Raw genomic sequence first — 26,080 nt, 5'->3', positions numbered from 1 at the left:
GATCAACACATAACACAGCCTATGAAAGCAAAGGTTCTTTTTCTCTGCTGGTGGGGCCAGAGAAGAGAGGAGTTCCATGTGATGGTGAATGAGATATTAAAGTGGATATATATGACAGAATGAAAAGACTTGTAGCTTTCCTAATAGCCAAGGTTGCTAATTAAAACTGTTTTGGAAGAACTGCGACTAGCACATTATTCACCCAGCTATATGCTATAAATAACAATCACAAACTGACGTGAATAGCTTTCATATGTCAGTTGAATAAATAGATTTGATTGTGCCTTTTAAAATCGCATATCCAGACATAGAAGGCAGAGAATTGAGAATTGCTTGGATATTCTCCTTTATCAAATAGCAATTATTTATTATACTGTATGCACTATGCAGTATCATTTCTTTCTCCTGTTTTCCAATTTATTTTTTTCATCTTAAACCAGGGCTGTTTATACTCTTTCACAGGGGATGTGTTTAGTTGAGGATCTAGGCGGCAATGCAGCAGTGTATGAGACATCTACGTTATTGAGAGTGCTGATACCAAATGTACCTACTAAAGAATATCACAGGGTGGAATAATAGAGCTGGAGGAAAATAGACTAGGCTGCAGAAAAAGAGATACTGATTTCTTTCTTTCCAGCAGCAATTACAAAGGGCACTCAAAATGCAACATGTTTATTACAGAGAATATTCACAGGATATTTATTGTCAGCAAATGCTAATTAAAAAAACCCCAAAGCTAAAACCATTGAGAACATCTGCTGACCTCAGCGGTCTGTTATCATCATTGAACATCCCAAAAATGACTTTTACCATCAGCCACAAGTTTACAGGGTTATTTGTTTGTTTTAAATAGAATTACCTCTGGCCTGTATGAAAAAATCCTTCCAACCATGAAGACTAGATCCCACTCACAGCCACCATGTCTTGCTCACTGTTTAAAACAAAACAAATGAACACAAATTAGAAAAATGACATTTACTATTCCAGAGTTCTGATGAATTTCAAGTCATATGCATACCCTAGTACAAAATCAAGATTTAGGGTCAACTTTCACATAGGAGGTTGCAGGAGGCTAATTGTGTTCTATAGACAGATCAATGTTACACTATACCTAAGATAAGAATACTGCAATTGCAATAGTCTTAAGAAATACAGTGTATAAATATACCTTATTTAAGAGTGCAAAAATATTTGGCTAGAATTTGCCCTGTAATGATACAGTGTTTGACCTTATTTTCCCCCCATTTCCCTCTGTAACTAAACAGTATCACAGTATTCCCTAGGCCAGTGGTTCTCAACCTTTTTCCATATCAGGACTCGTCCCCTTACCTCTCCAACCCTCCTTCCCCATAACCCAGACTTCTCTCCCATTTAGCAACATAGGAAGAGCTTTGTGGTTGCAATCCCCTGACATTTGTTTGGGTTCTCCACACTGAAAACCCATGCCCGAGGGATTCCCTATACTTCAGCAGGCCTGCCACAGGCTTTGCCTTCTCTCCTCTGCCAAGGGATAAATTGCTGGCTAGAGGGCCAGTGATAGGAGCATAAGGAGCTGCAGACAGGGCCCTTCTGAGCTCTGGCTCTCTCTTCTCCCTTCCCAAAACTATATTCCGCTGTCTCCTCTGCCGCCTCCACTGGTCATAAGTGCTTGGAGAATAGGAGCAACAAAAGGCCGCAAGAGCAAATGCTTCCCCTGTCACTGAACTCTTTGTTCTGGTTCAGAGAGCTCATTCCTTAGACAAGCACTGACCCAGGATATGCAAAACCTTTCACCAGAGCAAGATAGCAGGTAACTAAGGCCTTGTCTACTCAGAAAAGTTGCACTGCTTTAATTATAGCAGTGATGTTAAAGTAATACAATCAACCTAATGGGGATGCAGTTATACATGTATTTACACCGTTACTGCTTATTCTTATGGGAAGGGGAATAAGCTATACTGGGATAAGGTGCTTTTAGAACAGTATAACTGTGTCCACACTAGGTGTCACATTCCTATAAATACCTCATGATAAAAATCACAGTGACGAAGTTATGCTGGTACAAAAACTGTGTGAAGAGCAGACCTAGGTTCAGGGAATATCACAAATACTGTTGCATGCTGGAAGTTTTCACTGAATTTCAATGGGAGTTGGGGAGCTAATTATGCTCCTTTGAAATTCACAGCCATACCATCACCTAGGTTGTGTCTATACTTGGAAGGCTTTTGCCGGCATAGCTATGTCAGTTAGGAGTAGGATTTTTACTGACAAAGCTTTGTCAGCAAAAACACCGAGGGTAGGTGCAATTTTGCTGGTGTAATTTATGTCACTTGGGGAAACTGGAGTAAGCTGTACCAGCCAAAGTTCAGTTTTGCTGCGATAGCTGCATCAAAGCCTTTTAGTGCAGCTTTGCTCCATTTTGTTAGATCAGCCACTGTCCATGTTCCCTTTAATGCTACAGTGCTAAATGCCATACTTCTTCCTGTCTTGGTCCTCCTGATAGATTCAGACTGGTGAAGCTGTAACCTTCGTGTATTTATTTCATCAACTGTAAATTAGCAGGTTTTTGCTGTTGCGGAATTACGTTTGCCAATAAAAAGGAAAATTCTTTGCTAGGCTGAAAGAGTTTGCTGGCTAAACATTGATTTTGAAGGCTTGGCTGCACCGACCCTATATTAATGTTCTTGTTTACGTCTCCCTTTTGTTTCTGACTTCTTGCCTATGAATTTAAACAACATTTAAGCCACTTTTACTTGGGCACAAACTTCTATTTTACAATAAACCCAACCAGGTAACAGCAATATAAATCAACGTTAAGAGAAGATCCAGGGCTACGTGCTCCGTCCTACAGGTGGAGAAAGACTGCTGGATACATGCCCTGAGCAGAACACAGATGAGTGCCATCCTGATTCCTCCCCCTGCGAGGAGGAGCTGGAGGCTGCACAAAGAAGCAAGGGCATACAGATATCAGTTCCTGTGGAGCTCTATGGCTTATAATACAGATCAGGGAAATGATGTCTCCCCATGGAGGGCCCTCACCCTTCTCACCAGCAAGTGGTCTTTGGTCCCCTGCCACACCTGCACCTCACCCACCCTTTGAAGGGGGCAGAAGGTGTGGTGGGACAGTAAATAATGCTCAGTGTGGCATAAACTGCTTTCTGGCTATCTGAAAAGTATTGATAGGAGAGCCTGTCACAAGAGTGACAGCTCCAGGGCTCTATCTCCCTCCAGACCTGACAGAGCTCCCCCCAAACCTGTGGAACCCCCAACCTCTTTTACAGAGAAGTTTCCTTCTGCTTTGGGGTCCTATGTTCCTTTACCCTCTCCTATGTTCATCTCCACATCACACATCTGGCCTTTCACCTCCATCACCACCATTGTTTCAATGGGAGCTATAAAGATCAAAGAGAAGGTTCTGGTCCTTTAAGTGCAAGCTGAAATTATTTTTTAAAAATACAACTTTTAGGGAGTGAGAGCAGCTACAGAAAAGAAACAATGGATGGTAAGGACAAAGGGGATCAAATTCCAACAGTGTTGTTTTTCAGGGTGATTCTAAAAATGATATTGTGAGGTTCAATGTTTATTGTCTCTCAAGGAATCTATATTACATATGATCCGTTTACAGTGTTTCCCTCCTCCCCTCAACTTCTAGTTCTGCAGGCTCAACCTGGGATCTAAAAGACAAGCTGTAGTCTTTCTGGCTTTCATACCACCACCGTAATATGAAGATTATACAATCAGAATTTAGTTAACATTTCTGTTGCTAAAACAAAAACCACAGTAGAATGCAGTTCAATCCTACAGATGTGTGTAAACTTATGTATAAATCTTATTTTCCTTGCTAAAGCAAGCAGATGTGTCTGAATACACAAAGAGGACAAGATGCCATTTTAAAACAAAGTCACTTTGCTTGCCAGACCTGTACTTGAAATTAAGAGCTTTGAGAACACTGGACAGAGATGTTCTCTGATTGGCAGTCAGTGATGTCATACCCGTGTCAATTACAGAAAGTAATGCCTGTGTTTACTTTTAAAAAGAATAATTATCTCTCTGAAATTGCAATAAGACACTCAGGACATCCCATTTCCAAAGGATTACACTGCACTTTTCAGGTAGTTAAAAGTTGCTGAGCCTTTTGACCTTGTGCCTCCAAACATTACTGGAGGCATTATCACACAGGAATGCACTGCTTGTCATGTGTGTCTTATTGCTTAAATAAAGGTCGGCCATTCAGCAATCTGATCTGCTGACATCAGGTTCCTCTGGCATGAACTGTTACAAGAAAATAACATGGATGTAATAAATTACACTATTAATTAGTTTATTATTTTATCTGGGAGATGGGATACATAAATAAAATTAAGAAACACTAGGGAAAATGTATGTCAAGCTCGAATAAAGGCATTTCTCAGGTCATTGCCTTAAACAGACATTTCATGCTAGGATAATGCTTACATAAGAAAAGTAAATCTTTGAACATTACAAATCTGAAGTCACTAGAGCTAATCATCACACCAGATGAGACCCTGGTTTGCTTTATCATAATAGTGTTCAACGTATAATGAAAATTAGGAAAGGTGAAAATTGATACCAAGAGCTCTTTTTAACAGCTAAGAAGTTAACACTATTCAATTGGAAATCAATATACGGTCCAAGTATTGATAAACAGAGGAGAGGCCTTTGGGATCTTGCCTCCGTGGAATGAATACCTTACAATCATTAGAGAAATTGTATCTCTACAAATATTTGTACATCTGCATTCGTTTATCTTGCATGATTAAATGCAGACTAGTTCTGTTCTTCCTCTTTATCCTCCAGGGAAATCTATCATCAAAATTATTGTACAGTAGTCATTACTCTATCTTCACTTATAACCTGCCCTACATATTACTTTGGGCTGAAAAAATGTTGCTTTGTGTAGTATTTCCTATAATAGTCTTAATCATTACATTTAAAAGATTGCTATATGGCAGCTTACACTGCATTAGAGAAATAAAGTGAAAGTCCATAGCTAAATGTTACAATTCTTATTCGGCTTTTGTTCCACAAATCATAACAGTGCAATATTTCAATTCCTTAAAAGCTTTCCCTCACTAATTATGGAGACTTAGGGTTTTAGCCTCCTGCTCAGAAAGGGACACCTAGTGGCTTCTGTCTGATTTAGCTGGATAGTAGGGAAAGTAGGTGCAAACAGAAGAAAGCTAGAAGGCAGTCTGCAATCAATTCAGAGGTAGGTAGGTGCCTTAAATCAATTTTACAGGGACCACACTCAGCTGCAAAAAGCAGGCTGGTAAACAAAAAGGTAAAATATATTTTGTCATCTTTGTTTTACATTTTTGTTTAGGACAAAGAAAGAACAAAAGATAGGGAGAAGAAGCAAGGTCTAGTGGTTAACGTGAGTCAGATGATCTGGCCTTGATTCCCAGCCAACGATTTGATGTGTGACCTTGGGCAAGTGATTAGACTACCCTCTGCCTAATTTACCCATGTGTAAATTGGGGATAATAATGCTTTGCTCTCAGTGATGCTTAAGGCTAGATTAATTAAGGTTTATGAAGTGTTTTGAGATCCTTGAATAGAATGATGCAAAAATATTATTGTGGTTTTAAAAGCATATATAAAGAGATTTTATAATAACTTCCCTTCTGAGCTTCTGATGGAAAAGATTTTTTAATATTAATCTGAAACTAAGGGTACAGTCATTCTTGAAACACAGAACCCTAATAGCAAGGACAGAAGGAATTCTTGAAGGACACACATATTATAATTGATGAATATGCCTAGAGTAATATAAGGCCCACTGCAGATGCTCCATGTGCTAAATTCCTATTGGCTTTATGAACAAATAAAGGCTGCAGGAATTAACCCACAGGGTCATCAATAAACAGAATGTGCAACTTCCATTAACTAGTTAATGGGTCATAATTTATAACAACACCAGCAAATGCAACGGGGCTGTTACTATATGCAACTAACACTGAGGAGAATATTTTTCCAGAGTTTTAATATACCAAATTTATAACAGAGTCTGCAGGTCTTTCTTGAGTCTTTGCTTTTATCAGTACTCAACTTCATCTGCCATTGTGTAGTCTGTTCACATAGCATTATTAAGTTCCTCTGAAGTTCCTCAGCCTTCTCTGGACTTGATAAACCTAAATATCTGTGTGCCATCTGCAGATTTGGCCACCTCACTGCTATCCTCCATTCCACATCATTAATAAGTTTATTAAACAACACTGGAACTAATGAGGCCTCCTGCTGTTGACTTCTAACCATGAAGAAAAGTGCCCATTTATTACTAAAAAGAAAAGGAGTACTTGTGGCACCTTAGAGACTAACAAATTTATTAGAGCATAAGCTTTCGTGAGCTACAGCTCACTTCATCGGATGCATTTGGTGGAAAAAACAGAGGAGAGATTTATATACACACACACAGAGAACATGAAACAATGGGTTTATCATACACACTGTAAGGAGAGTGATCACTTAAAAAACAGAGGAGAGATTTATATACACACACACAGAGAACATGAAACAATGGGTTTATCATACACACTGTAAGGAGAGTGATCACTTAAAAAACAGAGGAAAGATTTATATACACACACACAGAGAACATGAAACAATGGGTTTATCATACACACTGTAAGGAGAGTGATCACTTAAGATAAGTGATCACTCTCCTTACAGTGTGTATGATAAACCCATTGTTTCATGTTCTCTGTGTGTGTGTATATAAATCTCTCCTCTGTTTTTTCCACCAAATGCATCCGATGAAGTGAGCTGTAGCTCACGAAAGCTTATGCTCTAATAAATTTGTTAGTCTTTAAGGTGCCACAAGTACTCCTTTTCTTTTTGCGAATACAGACTAACACGGCTGCTACTCTGAAACCATTTATTACTACTGTTTCTTGATTTTTTGCCTCTTTTTGATCCATGACAATACTTTGCCTTTCACCCTACTACTTATTTAGTAGCTTCTTATGAAAGACCTTACCAAAGGCCTTTTGACAGTCTAAATAATTATATATACCAGTTCTCCTTTATCCACTGTTTTACTGACATGTTCTGAGACTAATAGAAGCCATGTCAGTTAGATCCTATCATATCATGATCTTCCAGGTGTTTTGTTTTTTTTTAATCATCATTTCAGCCAGTTTACCAAGTACAGATGAAAGGCTTACTGGTCTGTAATGAGCTCTGGATCATCTTTGTTTCTTTTCCTCTTGCTATTCTCCCCTTTCCATCTCCCAAGCAGCCAGTCCTCAGCATCTTTGCAAAGGACATGGACGAAGGAAGGCAATGTGAGGAGGAAGGTGCTGAGCTAGAGCTAATCTCTCAGTCACTGGGACCAGGAAGTGCTCTGCAACCTGACACATAAGAGGTTTCAGAGTGGTAGAAGTCAAGGTTGAGATCAGTTGCTTCCTTTTCCTTGATTTCATCATTGGACTTATGGCATACAAATTAGTCTTCAGTTTTTTCCTTTTAACCACTGATAATTTGTAAACCAAGACACCAGACGCCAGCAAATGTTCCAGGACCGTCCTGATCAATCTTTTTAAAGAGCCTCCTATAACTGAAGGGACTGTGCTAATTAGCCATGCAGCACCCTAGAGAGGCAAATGAATACATGTAAACCTCACAGCTGGAAAGACATCCAACACTATATAATAGGAGTTCTTCAATGCCAAAAATGGCACTCATTCTTTTCCAGCAAAGTACCCTATTAATTTTAATGGGGTTTTCATGGCAGATCCTGTTTGGAGGCGTGGTATTTTCTGTGTCCTTTTGCCTTATGCTGCCATTTTATGTGTATAAAAAGCTTCAGACTTGCAATCAGCTGCAAAGATGGGCAGCAGCAGTAGAGATCTCAGCCAAGAGGACTCTACCCTGGGCTCAGGGATGTGTGAAGATCTCCAGTTGCAGGGCTCCAGATGATCAGGGACAATGGTAGGTAAGTCAGAGTTATGGCCAGTGGACCCACACACTACACAAATACATTGAGATAAAACTTCCAGATGAGAGGGAGCAGCAGGACGTCATCAAGCCTGCCATCCTAATATAATAGCAGTCCCAAGCCCCTTTCTGCATGTAGCAAAAAAAAATTGTGTGGCTTTACTCCATTCCCAGAATTTGGAAATGTTTAATGAGATTCTGATACAGCCAATAGGTCTGCGCACAGATTTTTTTGTTTTGTTTTGGTGGGTCTAGTAGTGGGAAAAATTGGTCTCCCCAAATCATACAGGGAAACCCAACAATCAAAAGAAACTACAGACAGCCTGAAACCCAACTGCAACACACACACTGAACAAAGAGAGGACAGAGTTAAGCAGATGTTGTGGGTGTTTTTTTCTTTGTTAGATTATTTCTTTTGGGGTCCTTAAGTAGCATTTTAATTCTTTGACTTAGTGAGAACATTTAATATGGTTTGTTTGTATTCTACAACACTGATGCTGCTGGGGGTTCTCTTCTGCTTTAAATACCAATATTCTCTGTGCCTAGAGTATACACAGATAAGGCCTACCTACCGCAAGAGTATGAAAACAATCAAAATTAAATTTTAAAAATATGTATGCCTTACCTGAAAGGTCCTCCTAGAAGATGGTGCATGGGGAATACACTTGAAACAACATGAAGACAATGCTCACGGTCAGCATTCCAGGACACTTATTCAAATGGAGAGTGGACCATAACATGGTTCTGTACCCATTATTTTTCAGATACATTTTGGCATTACTAAGTTAAAACTTTCTTACTTTAAAATATCTCATGCATTAGATTGTTAGTAACAATTTTAGCTGTTTAAGACAACTTTCCTTAGGACTTGCCGTTTTACTGTTATGAACTTTTACTGGCGGAATGAAACCCAGGCTGATCACGACACAGCTTATAAGGGGACAAATATTTTCATATTTATCTGCTTACACCACAGCACAGCTTTTCCCAAGAATGTCCTACACATTATCAGTATTACAGTGTCATTTTTAGGCAATCCATATAGGATCAAGGTCCTGCCTATATTTGGAAAATTTTCCAAATAAACCTGGTTCAACGCTACCAGTGTTAGCAGCATGGGACACTCTAGAATGGATGGGCTGTCCACATTTTTAACAATGTTCATCAGATCCGCACTGATCAGGGTTATATAACGTGGTGTTGAAATCGTGGAAGTAGCAGCGTGTACCTGAGGCCAGCCATCATAAAGCCAGTGGAGCAACTGCAATAGCAACAATTGGAAAGTTTTAGAAAGGCACAAATCCTGGTCTCTTGCACCAAGCCAGGAGATCTGGGTTCTGTTCCACAATTTTGCTGTGTGACCTTGTGGGGAGATGAATGTGTTAATGTTTATCAAGTGCTATAAGATCCTGCTATAGACGTGCAAAGTAGTCTTCCTAATGATAACAGCACTCTCTTTTTAGCAGTGGAACAGCACACAATCATTTCTCAGAAAAAGTGGTGGTGCGTAGTCTGCTTCATGAGTGACATTCACTAATGGAACCAATATCAAGGAATAATGTGCTGCTATTAGCACATGTAGTGTGAAATAACATTTTTTTGAAACACACTGGGCCTAATTCTCCTCTCATCTTCACTGATGCTTCTCCATTATATTTAATGAAGTTACTCATCATTTGTACCATTGAAAGTCAGAGAAAATTCATTCCTGAGTAGTGTCACTCAATGCCAGAAATTGCAATGGGGCAGGAAGTTGGGTCATCACCATCTCCAACAGATAGCTTCCAAAATGGCACTCTATAAATGTTTAGAAAAGGTAGTTGTGAATTAGTTCCATGTAAATATTATTGATTTTACTATAAATTTTGATTGTGAATTGCTATTTGTTAAGTTTTATTGCAACACATCTTGTATATAGGGGAGGCCTATTTTCATCTCATTTATACTGGTGTAAATGAGGAGTATTTCCAAATAAATGAATGAAGCTGTACTATAATTATTAGTAGTACAGATGAGCGTGTCACTGGCTACTCACTCACCACAGCTGGTGCCGCCTCTTGGCTGTTCTGGGGATTAGCTCTCTTCCAGGTCTGACACCTGCCCATGAAGGATCTCCCCCATGTTGTCCTCTCTCTCACCCTGTGGTCCCTCTCACAACGGGAAGTTCAGCTTCCTCTGTGACTCAGCCCTCCAGATGGTCACTGTGGGGTTTATTCTTCCAAGATATAGCGTCTCACTGGATTCACTGTCTAGGCAATAGCACTCCATCAGTGGCTGGTAGGGAATCCTGGGCCTGCCCACTACTCCAGGTTCCAGCCCAGGGACCCTATAACATGCAGCCAAGGTCTCCTCAGTCCCTGACCTTGCTGCTCTCTTCCTGGGCGACTTCCTACCCATCTCTCACAGGCTCTCTTTTCCACCCTTCTGGCTTTCGGGTACGCCCTTCCCTCAGGGCCAGGCTCCTTTTCTTTCCCTGGATTCATCCCCTTTCCTTTCTAATGCACTAAGGATAGCTACAGACTTCCTCACTGCAGCCATTTCTCTTGCCAGCTTCCTGGCTTTATACTAGCCCAGGACATACCTGCTCAGCTGGGCTCTATCTTCCAGTCAGGGATTGTTTCTCCAGCCTAATCCCCTCATGTATGGCCTATCACACTAAGCAGCCCTTTCCCCAGCCCCTCCAGGATTGGTGTGGGGTGAACACCGGATCACAAAGTGCCTGTTGTGTTAGATGCTGTGAAAACACATAGCGAGAGACAGTGCCTGCCCTTCTCTGTGCTAAGACCTTACCCTCTAAACACACAAGATAGACAAAGGTTGGAAGGGGAAACAGAGGCACAGAGAGATGAAGTGAGGTCACACAGCAGCTTGGTGGCAGAGCCTGGAGTAGAACCAATGGGCTGTAAAGCCAGCATCAGGCTTTTGTAATAACAATATGATGAGATCACCGCCTTTGATTATTTTCAGCAGAACACTTTTACACTTCCACATTGATCAAACACTCATGTAGAATCTGTGACGGTCAAACCAACCATGATTCTGCTCACATACACATCACACCAGCATTAGTCCAGTGATTGTATGGAGTCACTCCTGACTGACAACAGTATCAGAAGAGTATCAGGCCCGCAGGGAAAATCCACATTGTCTAATAAGCTGCAAATAATGAGAGAACATTGTATGAAACTGAATTCTTGCTGATTATATGTTTAATTACCAGTTGTGATTACTTTATATTGACATTTCTGTGCAGTACATATCTAGTTTTAATCTACAGCCGGGGGGACAGGAGTTTTCATGGGTTAATACCCACTCCGTCGGATGCGTGTAGTGGAAATTTCCAGAGGCAGGTATAAATATGCAAGCAAGCATCAGGCTAGGGATAACAAGGTTAGTTCAATCGGGGAGGATGAGGCTCTCTTCTAGCAGTTGAGGTGTGAACTCCTCATGGAAGTTGTAGTTCAGTTGCCCCATGTTCCTATTCTTCTCTATAGACCAGACTCTCTGTTGTGCTTCTTCTCCCACAATGCACCATGCCCTCCCATTTTGGTGAGGGGAATTGGTGCATCACCTGAGATGAAAACCATCTGGGGAGCCCAGTCCATGGACATGAGAGAACTGAACTACAGCTCCTGTGAGGCATACACTAATCAAAATATTATGTTTTTCAACTGAAATATTCAGCTTTTTGACAAAAAACAGAAGACATTGTCTGTGAAAAGCAGGCATGTCTCATACAATTTGTTTAGCCAAAAGCCACATTTTCCACTGAAAAACACTTTGATAAACATTTTTAACCAGCTGCCATCCATTCAGGAGAGGCCAAGCAAGGCCAACAGATCGGAGACAATAACCCAGCAAAGTACCAGATTTTTGAGCTATAATAAAAAATTCTTGATTCGACCTTGGAAGAAACAGGTCTTTAGAGATTAGTGGGAGGTAGAAGGCCAGGCTTAAATAAGCCTTGAGAAAGTCATTTCCTTTATGACATTTCCTGGCATGTCACTTAACCATTCTGGCTCTGATTCTGATCTGACTTATATCTGTCTTTCACCAGTATAATTTCACTAACATGAAGTACTCCTGGTTTACATTGATATAAGGGAGAATCCAGGCCCCCATGTTTCGTTGTCAATGTTTATAAAAAAGAAGAAATATTTACCTACCTCACAGGAGTGTTGTGAGGATTGATGTTTGTACAGTAATTTGAAAATATAAAGTGCCAAGGCATGAAAGTGCTAAATATTATTATTAGCATATGTTTTGATACTCCAAAAAGGCAATCTTTTTAAGCTCGTCTATTTCTTTGACACTGGTAACTGCCTTCCAATGTGGCACAAAATCCCCACTAGAAAAAAACATCAGAATAATGAGCTTTCCTTATTTAATTCACCAAATCGGCACAATAAGCTCATATTTGAACAAAAAATAAAGAGGGAACTTGCTGCTGTGTCAGAACAGCAGCACAATCAATTTTAATTAGCATTGCTCATTGTGGGAAATGATAAGGTATCAGTCATAGTAATTGGTGGTGTTGACAATTAGTCAAAGTCATTAGCATCTCAAGACCTAGGATGAAAAAAGGCTTGCTGAATTTTAAAGATTTGGATAGGGAAAAGCTTACTATGAAATTCCTTAATTTTTGCATAGCCTGAACACATTGCTTGGATTTATTGTCTGTTAGTTTTCCCCCAGAACACAAGAGCTGTAACACAACATATCCAAACATGACAAGCATTTGATCAGTGGGGCTTTCCATTTCAATTTGCTGTAAGCCAGGTGGCTTTTAACACATTGCCCTTCCATCTCCTCATGTAGCTTAACTGCTGAACATGGCTGTGTCCCCACTTATAGATCATTCCTTTTGTCTCCATTCACTCTATGCAAGATTTACTTTCCAAACCAAGCCAGATCTGGTTAGTCACTTGCAGGACTGAGTGGATCAGAAGTTGCTCCCAGCTGATAGAAATGCCTTCAGTAAATGAACTGGAACAATTCCACATCCAATATGCTCCCATGCTGGAAAATAAGCTTTTTATGTGCATAGACCTAGAGGTGGAAGTCATCCATATAGTTAAATAAATATAAGCAACTGCTGCTTTCAGGTAGTTCCAGGACCACATCTCTTCAGGGTTAACATTAGCAATTGCTTTGGTTTATTAGAAGCTCAGATGTCATTCAAAGCTCATGATAACTCATCAACAAACAAAACAGCGCTAAACAAAAATATTTAGGTCTATATGCTGGTCTCATTTATACTCCTCCTAACCCGCTGGCCTCTGCCTAAATGGGCTTGTCTTCTCTGAAATAGATAGTATACTCGAGCTGGCCTTGCTTGAGTGAGAGTGACCACACTGCAAAGCTACATTCAAATCTCACAGAATGATTGGATTAAAAGCTAAGTGCAATGTCATCAGCCCTGGAGCTTCAACTTTAGCCCATCACAACCCAACTAGCTGGAGCTTAAAACCCCATTTAACTTGAGCTAGAGATTTGTGTGTGGGGGCCAGGGTCGGGTGAGGAGCAAAACTCAAGTTATACCTCGAGCTAATACTACGGTGAAGACACGCTCTCTAAATTCACTATGTAACTACCTGCAGAAACAGAACTTGCATTTGAAATGATGGCCCATGATTATGTTATGCAACAGAGTAAAGCAGAGACACACAACTTGTTTTGCTAGCCCTTGTGATGCTTGCCAGAGGTACACAGGCTTGCAAGGCACCTCACCACAACCTGTCCTTATCATGAAGCAGTCTGCTGTGGATCAACTCCCTGACACCACCAGCCTCTGGCAACACAAGCACTGACTTCCGGACCCCCACAAGCCTCGCTCCTCTTGCACAGGTTAGATACACACCATCCTCCGAGCCCTCCGAATGTACCCTGTAGCATTCAGTCCCTTATCCAGTGAATGCTCACAGAATCATCAGGCCTGCTGTTCCCAAAAGAACAGCACACACCAACTTGTAAAGTTCAGCTGAGGACCACCACTTTGCTTAACACTATAGCACTTTAGGTATATTTATAATGAAAACATTGATAAGTTTCTCATCAAAGAACAGAGATTCAAATGACAGCAAATAAGAATATTGGAAACAAATGGTTTCATACAAACCAAAATCATGACACGCTTTCTACAGTCTAAATTTAACAGGTAATGTCCTGTCTAAAAAAGTTTCTCACCCAAAGTTGTCTCCAGGGTTTTCAACCAACCCTGGCTAAGACCCATTTTTCATGAGGCAAACTCGCCGTCGGTTTACTTCCTCAGAGAAGGGTGATGGAGTGTCTTCTTAGCCCCCAAATATGGTACAGCAAATCTTTGATAAGCATTTCCAGATAGGGTCCCCCACCTGCCTCTGTTTTTCTCTTCTTGTTAGTTTCTTTCTTTAAAGTTCTCACAATACTTCATTTGCATTTGGTTCAGACTGGTGAACGGCGACGAATTATGTACCACACAATGCTTACTTTACATTTAAATAGCCAGAAAAATATACATTTCTTGTGGTCAGAAAGCCTGTTTTTTACCTTTGCTGGTGACCAGTACCTAGACACAGACTTTAAGAACATATTTTAAGTATATATATAACTCCTTACATAGTATATGCACATGCATTTTACAAGGATATTGGTAAGAACATAAGAGCAGCCATACTGGGTCAGACCAAAGGTCCATCTAGCCCCGTATCCTGTCTTCTGACAGTAGCCAATGCCAGTTGCCCCAGAGGGAATGAACAGAACAGGTAATCACCAAGTGATCCATCCCGTCACCCATTTCCAGTTTCTGGCAAACAGAGGCTAGGGACACCATCCCTGTCCAGATGAGGACCAGAGTGACACAGGCTTTTATTAGAGACCTCACATGACACGCTTTTGGTGAGCTGCAATACTAATACCAGACTCAGGAGATTCCTGTAACCTCTATGCACTCCCCCCATGCCCCTTGCCAGTTGGCACAAAGAGGTTCTTGGGTCACAGCGCTTAATTCAGAAGAGAATTGGACGATTTTACATGTCAGTGGTCAAGTAAAGCCATAAGATTTTTGTACAGATAAAAACAGCAAAAAGGTGGATGGCTTCTATTATCCACATTTTTCAGATAGGAACAAGTAAGACACACAGAAAGGGAGTGTATGAGTCCAGGAGTTTCTTGTCTACTAAAATGAAATATTACTGTAATATCCCTGATCTGTGAAGGACTTTGATCCACTGATGAGTGGTGGTGCACTTAATGCCTTTGTCCTTCAACATCTCATGATGACATGCTTTCGGATTAGATTAAGCAACCTGTAATGTATACTGACAAAGGTTCTGCTAAATTAAGGGACTTTCTGATCACTCAATCAAAATGGCTGAGAATTTTTAGATGCAACATGAATCTGTTAATATTTCTTTTCCAAAGAAACCTCAGTCACATTTCAATTTATTCCCCCTCACCCCCACCATCCCGTTCGTTTACTGCAAATTTTGATGCATAACAAAATGACACACAGCCAAAGAGGACCACACTCCTGACATGAGAGATGGTAACAGGAAAGTTACATCCACTAAATTTTCTGGTGCTGCCATGTTTCAAAAATAGCTCAGCCGCCTTGTATAACATGTGACTCATTTATTCTTTTATCCAGTTTAATACATTGCTACAATCCAAATCAGGCAAAAATGACAAGATATTTTCTTCTGACATAGATACTTGCTACAAAGACATGGACATTTTTTTCCTCCAGTTTATGACACCTGCCAATCACCATCACTAAGCACATATAATTATGTTGTTATAAAGACAGTGTAAATCTCTCTAACGACACAATGGGAGAAATCCTGCTTGCCTGCTTCCCTCACCAAGGAGCACTATTGCCATAAGTGCCAAAGTACAAGACTCCCAAGCAAAACAATTTAGATTAAAAGCAAAGAAATTCTGACTTACATTCCCACCTCAAGACACCCCCTCAGGCAAAAACCTGAATAAGAAGAGAAGCCTTGAAACTGTGCTCCTAAAGATAAACACTATTTTCAAGGTCAATTTCCTATGATATTCAGTGCTCATCATTTTCTGCCCAGCATCATAGATTATCATTTGAAATGGATTTATACCTTCCGTTTATGGCATTACTTTGCACTTCATTTAAAAGTGTGGGTTTAGATTTGTTTCTCTGCTTCATACACACAAGCTGTAACAAGACCACAAGGCTCAGCTGGATTTCAATTGACTAAAATGACTATTCAGTAACACAGCATGTTATAAATGCCAAACCAAATCAAGAGGAGTCAGGCACACCATTTTTTCTCCACTGTTAGTGATATTGTTTTAGACGCGATATCTTGTCTTTTTATATGTTGTGGAGCTTTGATTTTCAAGAAAATGTTTTAATAGCCTCTAATAGAAAACAAAAAGTTGTATTTAGCACTTTTCCAAGATTTGAAATTCCTCTTGCAGACTGGTAGCACGCTCACTTTAGATAAGATTAAAGCTGACAGAGATGAAATTGTGCTGGCCCACATCCTTGGGCTTGCTCCAGGGCCTCTAATCTGCATTTCATCATGATGTGAGCACATGTTCCCATTATTGGTACACTCATCTGCATCACTCTGAATGTTAATCACATACTAACCCAATTTCCTCAACGAATTTATTACTTACTCTTCATTAAAGTTCATGAAACCTAATGTGAGCCCGAAATAAGCAGAACAACCTTAACAAGTAGTTCTTAGCTACAGAGAAACTCAGACTCGGTAATATAAGCCCCAGGGTCTAACACTTAAAATGTATATATCAAATTCTTTCGTATATTCCTTGTGTGCACATACGTGTGTGTGTATGGGGGCGGGGCAGGGCTGGGGGTTGAAAGACTATAATAGTATTACAGTTGGCATTCTTGATAGGGTCCTGATTAGCCAATCAAAAGTCCTTGCTTTAACTTTTAGCTTCAGTGAATTGACAGGGAGCATGCTGAAGGGTGAAGCCAGAAAGGATGTTTTGTCCTGCTTTTCCTCAGGAATTATTTATTCCCATTGGCTCTGATCCTTTCACCACATGCTTAACATTAAACACGTAACTTGTCCCATGGATTTCAATGAGACTGCTATCACGCTTAGGAGTTAAGCACAGGCATAAGCTTGGGGACTGTGTCTTCTGAATAAGAATCATAGATTATCAGGGTTGGAAGGGACCTCAGGAGGTCATCTAGTCCAACCCCCTGCTCAAAGCAGGACCAATCCCCAATTTTTGCCCCAGATCCCTAAATGGCCCCCTCAAGGATTGAACTCACAACCCTGGGTTTAGCAAGCCAAATGCTCAAACCACTGAGCTATCCTTCCCCCCAAAGGAGACAATACAAAACAGAACTAATGAAATGGGAGTTTTTTAGAGAGCATCAAACTTGAATAGATTTATTCTACGGTATTTTAGATCACATTAGCCATGTTCTCATATCTTCTGTGAACAAATACATATGCTTGGCAATTATTCAAGTGGAATAGAGTTTTTGGAAAGATGTGATGCAGGAAAATCAGCCTAATAAATGGGAACCCACCTGTCTTCATTACTAGAAATGTGCCTGCTGCACAATCTCAATAAATGTCAACAGTTAACATAACAGCAGCATCTGTGTGATATCCATGGCAAGTCTGACTGATAAGAACATACTCTGGAAAGTACATACTTTTTGATGCAACAATTGCCACTGAAGGTGTCCTAACTCTCTTGACACACCACCATTGGAAAGCTACATGAAACAACATTACATTTCAAGGGAAACACTAGCACAAAAATGGGCTTGGAAAGAGCATTTCAGGCAGGGAAAACTGTGACAAATTTTCTGTGCCTAAGAGATTTCACAGGATTCAGGCGGGCACTTAAGTGCATGCTTAACTTTAAATGCTTGAGTAGCTCCACTGGGTCAACGGCACTACTTACATGCTTAAAATTAAGTGCATACTTAAATGTACTGCTGAATCGGATCTCAAAGCAGTTGCATGTGATTCTCTCTCTTTGGAAGGAGGCAATGAAATATATTCTAATCAATAGTTACAATAATCATTGGTGTCTACATCGCTAATGAACTCTGTGCATTTTAAATCATCTGAATTTCTTACAACAATCGCTCAAAATTGTGCGAGCACACCTCTACAACCCTGTTGAGTCCTCAGTGTAAAGGGCTAAAACACTCCAAAAGATTTTATGATTGAAATATTCAATCAGATAATACTAGTGCCAAGATAATGAAGCCTTTGGAGGATTTGTTTCATCAAGGGTAAAATAATTTTCAAAGAAGCAAACATCTCTGGGGGAAAAAAATACACCGACTTCTTGCCAAAGAGGATTATTTCTACAAACCAGAAAACGACACCTATTGGCAGTTTAATGCTAATGTGAAGTTTATTTCTAGGCTAAAAATTATGCATCAAGAGAAATATAAATATAATTTTTGTTCACAGCTGTGTAAACGAAAACACATCTGTTAAGAAAAAGAGTTACAGATGTCTATTATCTATTATTCAAAATTTCCACAGCCACTGAATTAATCTCTGTTGAAATTAGAAATGTACTATTTTTTAATTAAATCCATTTGCATTTTTTGGCTAATTAAATAATACAAAACCATAGAGAGGAAGGACGGTTTTGTGATTAAGGTGCTGGACTAGGACTCAAGAGATCATGACTCAATTCTTGATACTGCCACAGGTTTCCTAAGTGATCCTGGAGTTACTCCCTCTGGGCCTCAGCTCTTCATTTGTAAAAAGGGGCTAGTAATACCTCCACTTAGGGTGACCTGATAGCAAGTGTGAAAAATTGGAACGGGGGGGGGGGGTAATAGAAGCCCATATTAAAAGAAGCCCCAAATATTGGGACTGTCCCTATAAAATTGGGACATCTGGTCACCCTACCTTCACTCTCCCACTCTGTCTTATCTATTAGACTGTAAACTCTTCAGGGAAGGGACTCTCCCTTACTATGTGAGCACACAGTTCTTACCACAATGGGGCATCAATCTGAGCTGGAGTTCATTGGTACTGTTCTAATACAAATTAATGACAACCACCACTACCAATGACCTTTAGCATATAACATTAGTACAGCATATTGGTGGAGCATATCACCATCATTTTGTGTGGCACGGGGTACTATGCAAGGAGTGTAAAACAGGGATTAGACTAAACATCTGGGATTCAGGACTTTTGGCTGGGATGATTGAACCTTGGCAGTTCTTTGTGAAAAGAGGAAGACACGCAGAGAAAGAGTCTCTATCGTGTGTAATATCTGTCTCTCAGGGAATGAAGAAAATCTTTCGATTAATATGATTCAAATCTAAAGGGGATTTTCCTCCCTGAAAAGTACTCTGTTTGCAAGGCAAATCCCAAATCTTAAGTCTTAGAGTCAGCACAGAGTTACCGTATTGTACGCCAACATTGCCCACTGTACATGATCCCTTGGTATTTTGAATTCAGTATAAGACATGGTTAGACACAACAGGCTCTACTTTTGGTCTAGTTTCTTCCTTTTCCTATGTTGTTCTATAAAGCGTGGTATTATAGAACATTGTATTTTCACAATCAGGGGAGAAATTCTGATTCCATTTAAGTTAAGTGAGTTTTGCTACTTGAATTCAGTGGGGCCAGGATTTCACCCCAAATCTTTATTGTTGGGACTGTAAAACGTGTGAGATTTACATATGAATGATCAGAAAATAGGGTTTATTTATCTTGGAAAGGAAAATGTGTAGAGGGAACTTAAAGGGATTATTTTTGAGTACAGTAAAAACTGAGTATTACCTCCCTTCCCCTTTTATTGTCACATCAGAGTGCAAAAAGGTGACTTGAAAGGAATGGAAGGGACAACTAACACACAAAGAAAATACTTCTTCACATAGTATGTAGCCTAGACACCACCATGATGGGTTTCTAGATATCAAGGTGACGATCACCTTAGAAATCCATGGAGAGATACACACACTTTTTACAGAATGTGTGGATTTTACTGGGATTTTCAAGAGGCCTTGATAACTTTATAACCCATAAGAATATTTATAACTATACATAGTTTATAGGAGTAATAAAGTGTTTTAGGACATAAGCAGGAATAAAGAAGCAATTTAGCATCCCTCCATGTACAGGACTGTACAATTGCCAGATACATCATAGGAGATTTTTACCTTCCTCTGAAGCACCAGGAGTTGCCCATTCTCAAAGGCAAGTTTACAGGACTTGATGGATCAATGATTTCTTACAGTCTGGCAAAACCTATGTTCTGCTTCTCTGTTAATTATCCTTCAAACAAATTACCTAAAGGGATGTTTTCTCTGTTCGATATTTTAACGTTCATTAAGAGCTCTTATGGCCTCTGTCTCTCTATATGTATTTATTCAGAAGTGTACTAAATGAATTCATTTGGTCACATTTTCAAAAAGTTGCAGTATATTTTTATTGCCTGTTTTACATTAGACAAACATGAAATGCAATGGTTACTGTTGGATACAACAACACAATTTTACTATAGTAATTAGCCAATGCTTGTACAGTGATTTGAAGCTGTAAACCACTATAAGTGCTCAGTATTATTTGGTACATCCAGTATAAAATGTTCTAACCTTCTCAATGCAACTCACAAAATGAGTTGTTATTCTGTGTGCAAAATGAATTGTGTTAACCACGTTTTCATCATAGAATCATAGGACTTGAGAGGTCATCTAGTACAGTCCCCTGAACTCATGGCAGGACTAAGTATTATCTAGACCATTCCTGACAGGTGTTTGTCTAACCTGCTTTTAAATACCTCCAATGATGGAGGTTCCACAACCTCCCTAGGCAATTTATTCCAGTGCTTAACCACCCTGAGAGTTGGGAAGCTTTTCCTAATGTCCAACCTAAACTGCCCTTGCTGCAATTTAAGCCCATTGCTTCTTGTCCTGTCTTCAGAGGTTAAGGAGACTAATTCTTCTCCCTCCTCCTTGTAATAACCTTTTATGTACTTGAAAACTGTTATGTCCCCTCTCAGTCTTTACTTTTCCAGACTAAACAAACTCAATTTTTTCAATCTTCCCTCATAGGTCATGTTTTCTAGACCTTTAATCATTTTTGTTGCTCTTCTCTGGACTTTCTCCAATTTGTCCACATCTTTCCTGAAATGTGGCACCCAGAACTGGACACAATACTCCAGATGAGGCCTAATCAGCGCAGAGTAGAGTGGAAGAATTACTTTTCATGTCTTGCTTACAACACTTCTGCTAATACATACCAGAATGATGTTTGCTTTTTTTTGCAACAGTGTTACACTATTGACTCATATTTAGCTTGTGATCCACAATGACCCCCAGATCCCTTTCTGTAGTACTCCTTCCTAGGCAGTCATTTCCCGTTTTATATGTGTGCAACTGATTGTTCCCTCCTAAACGGAGTACTTTGCATTTGTCCTTATTGCATTTCATCCTATTTACTTCCGATCATTTCTCCAGTTTTCCAGATCATTTTGACTTTTAATCCTATCCTGCAAAAAACTTGCAACCACTCCTATCTTGGTATCATCCGCAAACTTTATAAGTGTACTCTCTCTAACATTATCTAAATCATTGATGAAAATGTTGAACAGAACCAGACCGAAAACTGATCCCTGAGGACTCCACCCATTATGCTCTTCCAGCATGACTGTGAACCAGTGATAACTACTCTCTGGGAACGGTTTTCCAACTAGTTTTGCACCCACCATATAATAGCTCCATCTAGGTTGCATTTCCCTAGTTTGCTTATGAGAAGGTCGTGTGAGACAGTATCAAAAGCTTTACTAAAGTCAAGATATACCACATCTACTACTTCCCCCCACCCATCCATAAGGCTTGTTACCCTCTCAAAGAAAGCTATCAGGTTGGTTTGACATGATTTGTTCTTGACAAATCCATGGTGACTGTCACTTATCACCTTATTATCTTCTAGATGTTTGCAAATTGAGTGCTTAAACATTTGCTCCATTATCTTTCCGGGTACAGAAGTTAAACTGACTGGTCCGTAATTCCCCGGGTTGTCCTTATTTTCCTTTTTATAGATTGGCACTATTTTTGTCCTTTTCCAGTCTTCTGGAATCTCTCCCGTTTCCCATGACTTTTCAAAGATAATCGCTAATGGCTCAGATATCTCCTCAGTCACCTCCTTGAGTATTCTAGGATGCATTTCATCAGGCCCTGGTGACTTGAAGACATCTAACTTGTCTAAGTAATTTTTAACTTGTTTTTTTCCTATTTTAACCTCTGATCCTACCTCATTTTCACTGGCATTCACTATGTTAGACATCCAATCACCACCAACCTTCTTGGTGAAAACCGAAACAATAAGTCATTAAGAACCTCTGCCATTTCCACATTTTCTGTTATTATTCCTCCCTCCTTCCATCGAGTAATGGGACTACCCTGTCCTTGGTCTTCCTTTTGTTTCTAATGTACTTGTAGAATGTTTTCTTGTTACCCTTTATGTCTCTAGCTAGCTCCCTCTGTATGGCCCGCCAAAGAGTTTTAGTGGATTTTGTGGCCTTCTATCACTTAAAGTTGCTAATTCCTGAAGCAGAGACAAGATATAACAGGTGGATGCAGATCACAAATGTGGCAGAGGGAAGGTAGAAGACAAGGGTACATAAGGTTGCAGAAGTAAAGGAACATAAGAGCTCATGTTCTTAGCTAAGCATGCAATTGGGAGGTTTTTATGGTGGATTGTTGTTTTCAACTAAAAAAAAGACAGGTAGACAAGAGATACTAATGAATCACTAACAAGCCACAGGTCTAGCCATTAACCCTCAGCAGCTTACCCTGGACATCATGGCAGATTGTAGCCCAGTGGGCTAGTTTGTTTTCATTATATTCTGCTTTGCATTATATTCAGCAGTAATGCAAGAAACCTACAGATCTGGATCCTGTAAGACATTAGCTTCAGCAAGTTAGCATAAGATTTGAGACCTATGTTTGATGAACAGATAAATGGCCCAACGGAAAAAAGCCAAGTATTTAGAGAGCTGAAAATAGAGTTTAAGGGGAAGTTCTGACCACAGATAAATAATTCAACCACAGAAGTGTCCTGGCAACGAACTGACATAGATAACAAGTACATGAGATACATTTAAAGCTAGCCTGCCTATTTGCTTGCCTATATATATATATCTATATCTATATAGATATAGATATATTTTCCTTATAAGTTTCTTATAGGTTTGATTATTTGTTTTATTATAATAGGTTTATATTAGAGTATATTTTGGCTGTAACACAAGGGACCTGCCGGTCCAACATTAGAGAGGTGAGGAAATACAAATAAGGAGAAGGGAAAAATCCCATACTGAATATGCATGGAATACAATGGCGTCAGTGTAAAATATTATAAAAGTGGCATCCCAGCCTAGGAGTGATAGGAGAGAGAGATGTAGTCCTTGGGAGGTGCCAGAATGATGGCCACTGGAGATGATGGGGAAGGTGATGGTGACAAGGAAGATGATGGTTAACATTTCAGGTTGTTCTACAAGGATGGTGTGAGTATATGGATGTGTAGATGTACATTCTGTAGTACCTATCTATCTATCTTACTAAGTTGGGGTGTTTGTGACTGTGCTAAATGTATTAATAAACTATATTTGTAATTATAAAAGAGTTCCTATATTGAATGTTGCAACTGTGCACATCAGGGTTCCCAATTATATAATAATTTAAATACTGGACCTTATCTTGGAGTAAGAACTGGTCAACCCTCCAAGTGACAACTGGGGATTCTTAAGTAATCAATATAATTAATACATAATCTAAGATCAGGCTACACAGAGGTGGATCTTAAGGAAGGATTTGAAGGTGGACAGAATAGTGGCTATACAAAATGATTTGGGGAGCATAAGGAGCTGTGAGGAGGAAGTTGCTTTTGGGAGAAGTGGCTGAGTCCGGGTGGCTGCCATCATTGCAGAAGTAAAATGGGTACATCGTCACAGTGCGTTAAATCTGGATAAGTGGAGGGATTTCAATTACAAAGGGCCTACAAGCTAAGGACCAGAAGTTTGTGTCTGATATGGCAGAGAAGGGTGGTTCTAACATGATCAAAATGATGAGATAGGAAGGCGATTCTGGCAGCAATGTTTTGAATGGACTTAAATGGACAAGACGACAATGGTCAAGGTGTGTTAGGCCCTTTCTTTCATATACACCAAATACACATAAAATAAAATAAATATTGTAAGAATAAAAATATTAGCATTAACGTTTTAGACTGTAAGCAGTCTTTTTATGGTGACTCTGCTCTTTTTCCATGGCTATTACAGATGAAGAAATTTTGCTTGCAAGAGCTGTGAAATAGGTTCAGCTACAGTATAGGACCCTAAATAGCTTTACTGGATTTCCCACACAAACACATTTGCTGAACAAATCACGTGCACAAAAAAGGTATCTGCTTACAAATGCAATAGGTAGTATCCGACCACAGAAACTGTGTACAGGTGTTCAAAATAGATGATACAAGCAGAAACTTTTACAGAGGAAAGATGACTATAAACACAATTAATATTTTAAAATCTGTACAGATTTTTATAAGCTTTTGTCTAAGGCCCAGAAGAGTAATAAGCTGTAAGAATGTCCATGTACATGATGGAAAGAGAAACTGCACATCTCATACTTCTTTAAATCTTATTATGCTAGGTAGCACGTCCGTAATCTAGCACAATCCCTAGTAGAAGCGATCTGATATAATAGTGATATTGATAAATTATATTCTGTTCACATTGCTAGGGTGCCTGCAATGTGTTAAAATGCCTGGAGGATCAATGAGCTACTCTCATAATGTATAGAGAGAAATCTTGTTGTGTCTGTCCAGAGACAGTTTTTCTTCTAATGGAGTGTGGTTGGAGGGTGTCTGTTTAATTCATGTATTTAACTCTCGATCTCCATCACTTCACAGTGTTTCTGTGCTAACTGCAATATATAGAAGCCATTAGGCAGCAGGATTAAGATTGACTTTTCTTCTTTCAAGAATTACACAGAAGGATGGGAACAACTCAGGCTCATTAACGTATGCGAAAGAGTTTGCATGGCTTGCAGTAGCAAAAGAGAGTCCAGCAGCCAGCAGAGAGGTTTAATTTTAAACCTTAGGTAAAGGCAACAAAAGGAATATCTATATTTCACTGTGGCATCTTTGAGTGGCCAATAGGCAGCTAAGCTAGCACTTCTACATGATGACAACCTATAATCCTGTGTGTTTAATAAAAAGATAACAGGAATTTTAATTATTGGTCATATATATAACAGTAGTGCTAGAGACCAACCAAGAATGGGGCTTACTATGCTAGGCAGTGCATGAACAAGAGTAGTAGACCATACCGTAATGGACTATTTGTTAGCATGTTACTGCCCTCTGCTGGAAGGAATCAACATTGCACAAGTTTGTGCCATAAACCCTACACTAAGCGTCAATCTCCTTTAGCTCAAGGGATAGGGCATTGTACCTCTGGATCTTAAGGACCTGCACTCTATCTCCACTATCCCTGCGATGTTCTGGCTGTGCAACACAGCAACCACCATGATGTCACCTAGGTAGCCAGGGATATATTAACATATATTCGATATTGTCATATAAAAATGTTATGTTTCAGCTAAGGTAGGACTTGCAATTCAAACCATTATTACTGATGCACAGCAAATGTTCACACCTGCGGAAATCCACCTGCTAAGTTAAAATATAAAATTCCCACAACAAGCTTACACACCCCATTCACTAAAATGCATCCACAGACTAAACCTTTGGGGCTGTGCTGGGATGTCTGCAGGTGAGAAGTGTGAACAGATCCCTGCACAGGAAAAACTGGGTTCTGCAATCAGGCGGGAACAGTGAAGCTAAAGGTTGAGGAGTTTGCTTGTTCCTGTGATGACTTAAAACTCCTGAAGAGTAAATGTCCTAATGAGATGCAGGTCTCCCCTTTGAAGGCAAACACCCTCATCAGTCCCTAACTTCACAAGTCCCCTCACTCTCACCAGCATTTCCTGGTCAGCCAATCAGAGATCCCCACTGCCTAACCCTCAGATGCTCCAAACAACAACAAAAAACCCAACCAGCTCTCAGTAGTCTCCTGCCTCCACACACTTTCCATCCTGACACATTCCGGCTCCTGCTACATGTCCCATCTTGGTTCCCCTCACCCT

General features: G+C 39.8%; 1 protein-coding gene across 2 annotated transcripts in view; it reads right to left on the bottom strand.

Annotated features, from left to right (window-relative positions):
- DAB1 (DAB adaptor protein 1) overlaps positions 1-26,080 on the bottom strand; it is a 703,351-nt gene that overhangs the window by 386,128 nt on the left and 291,143 nt on the right. Inside the window, exon 2 of one of the 2 annotated variants that reach the window (XM_043490444.1) lies at positions 860-931. The exons of the other annotated variant lie outside the window; for it this stretch is intronic. The gene's annotated coding sequence lies outside the window, so the exon portion shown is untranslated. The remainder of the gene's footprint in view (positions 1-859; positions 932-26,080) is intronic. 2 annotated transcript variants of the gene reach the window in all.

This window comes from Dermochelys coriacea, chromosome 8, assembly GCF_009764565.3.
Source record: "Dermochelys coriacea isolate rDerCor1 chromosome 8, rDerCor1.pri.v4, whole genome shotgun sequence".
NCBI lineage: Eukaryota > Metazoa > Chordata > Testudines > Dermochelyidae > Dermochelys > Dermochelys coriacea.
The sequence above is the reverse complement of the archived record's forward strand: the minus strand, read 5'-3'. Positions and strand labels throughout refer to the sequence as shown.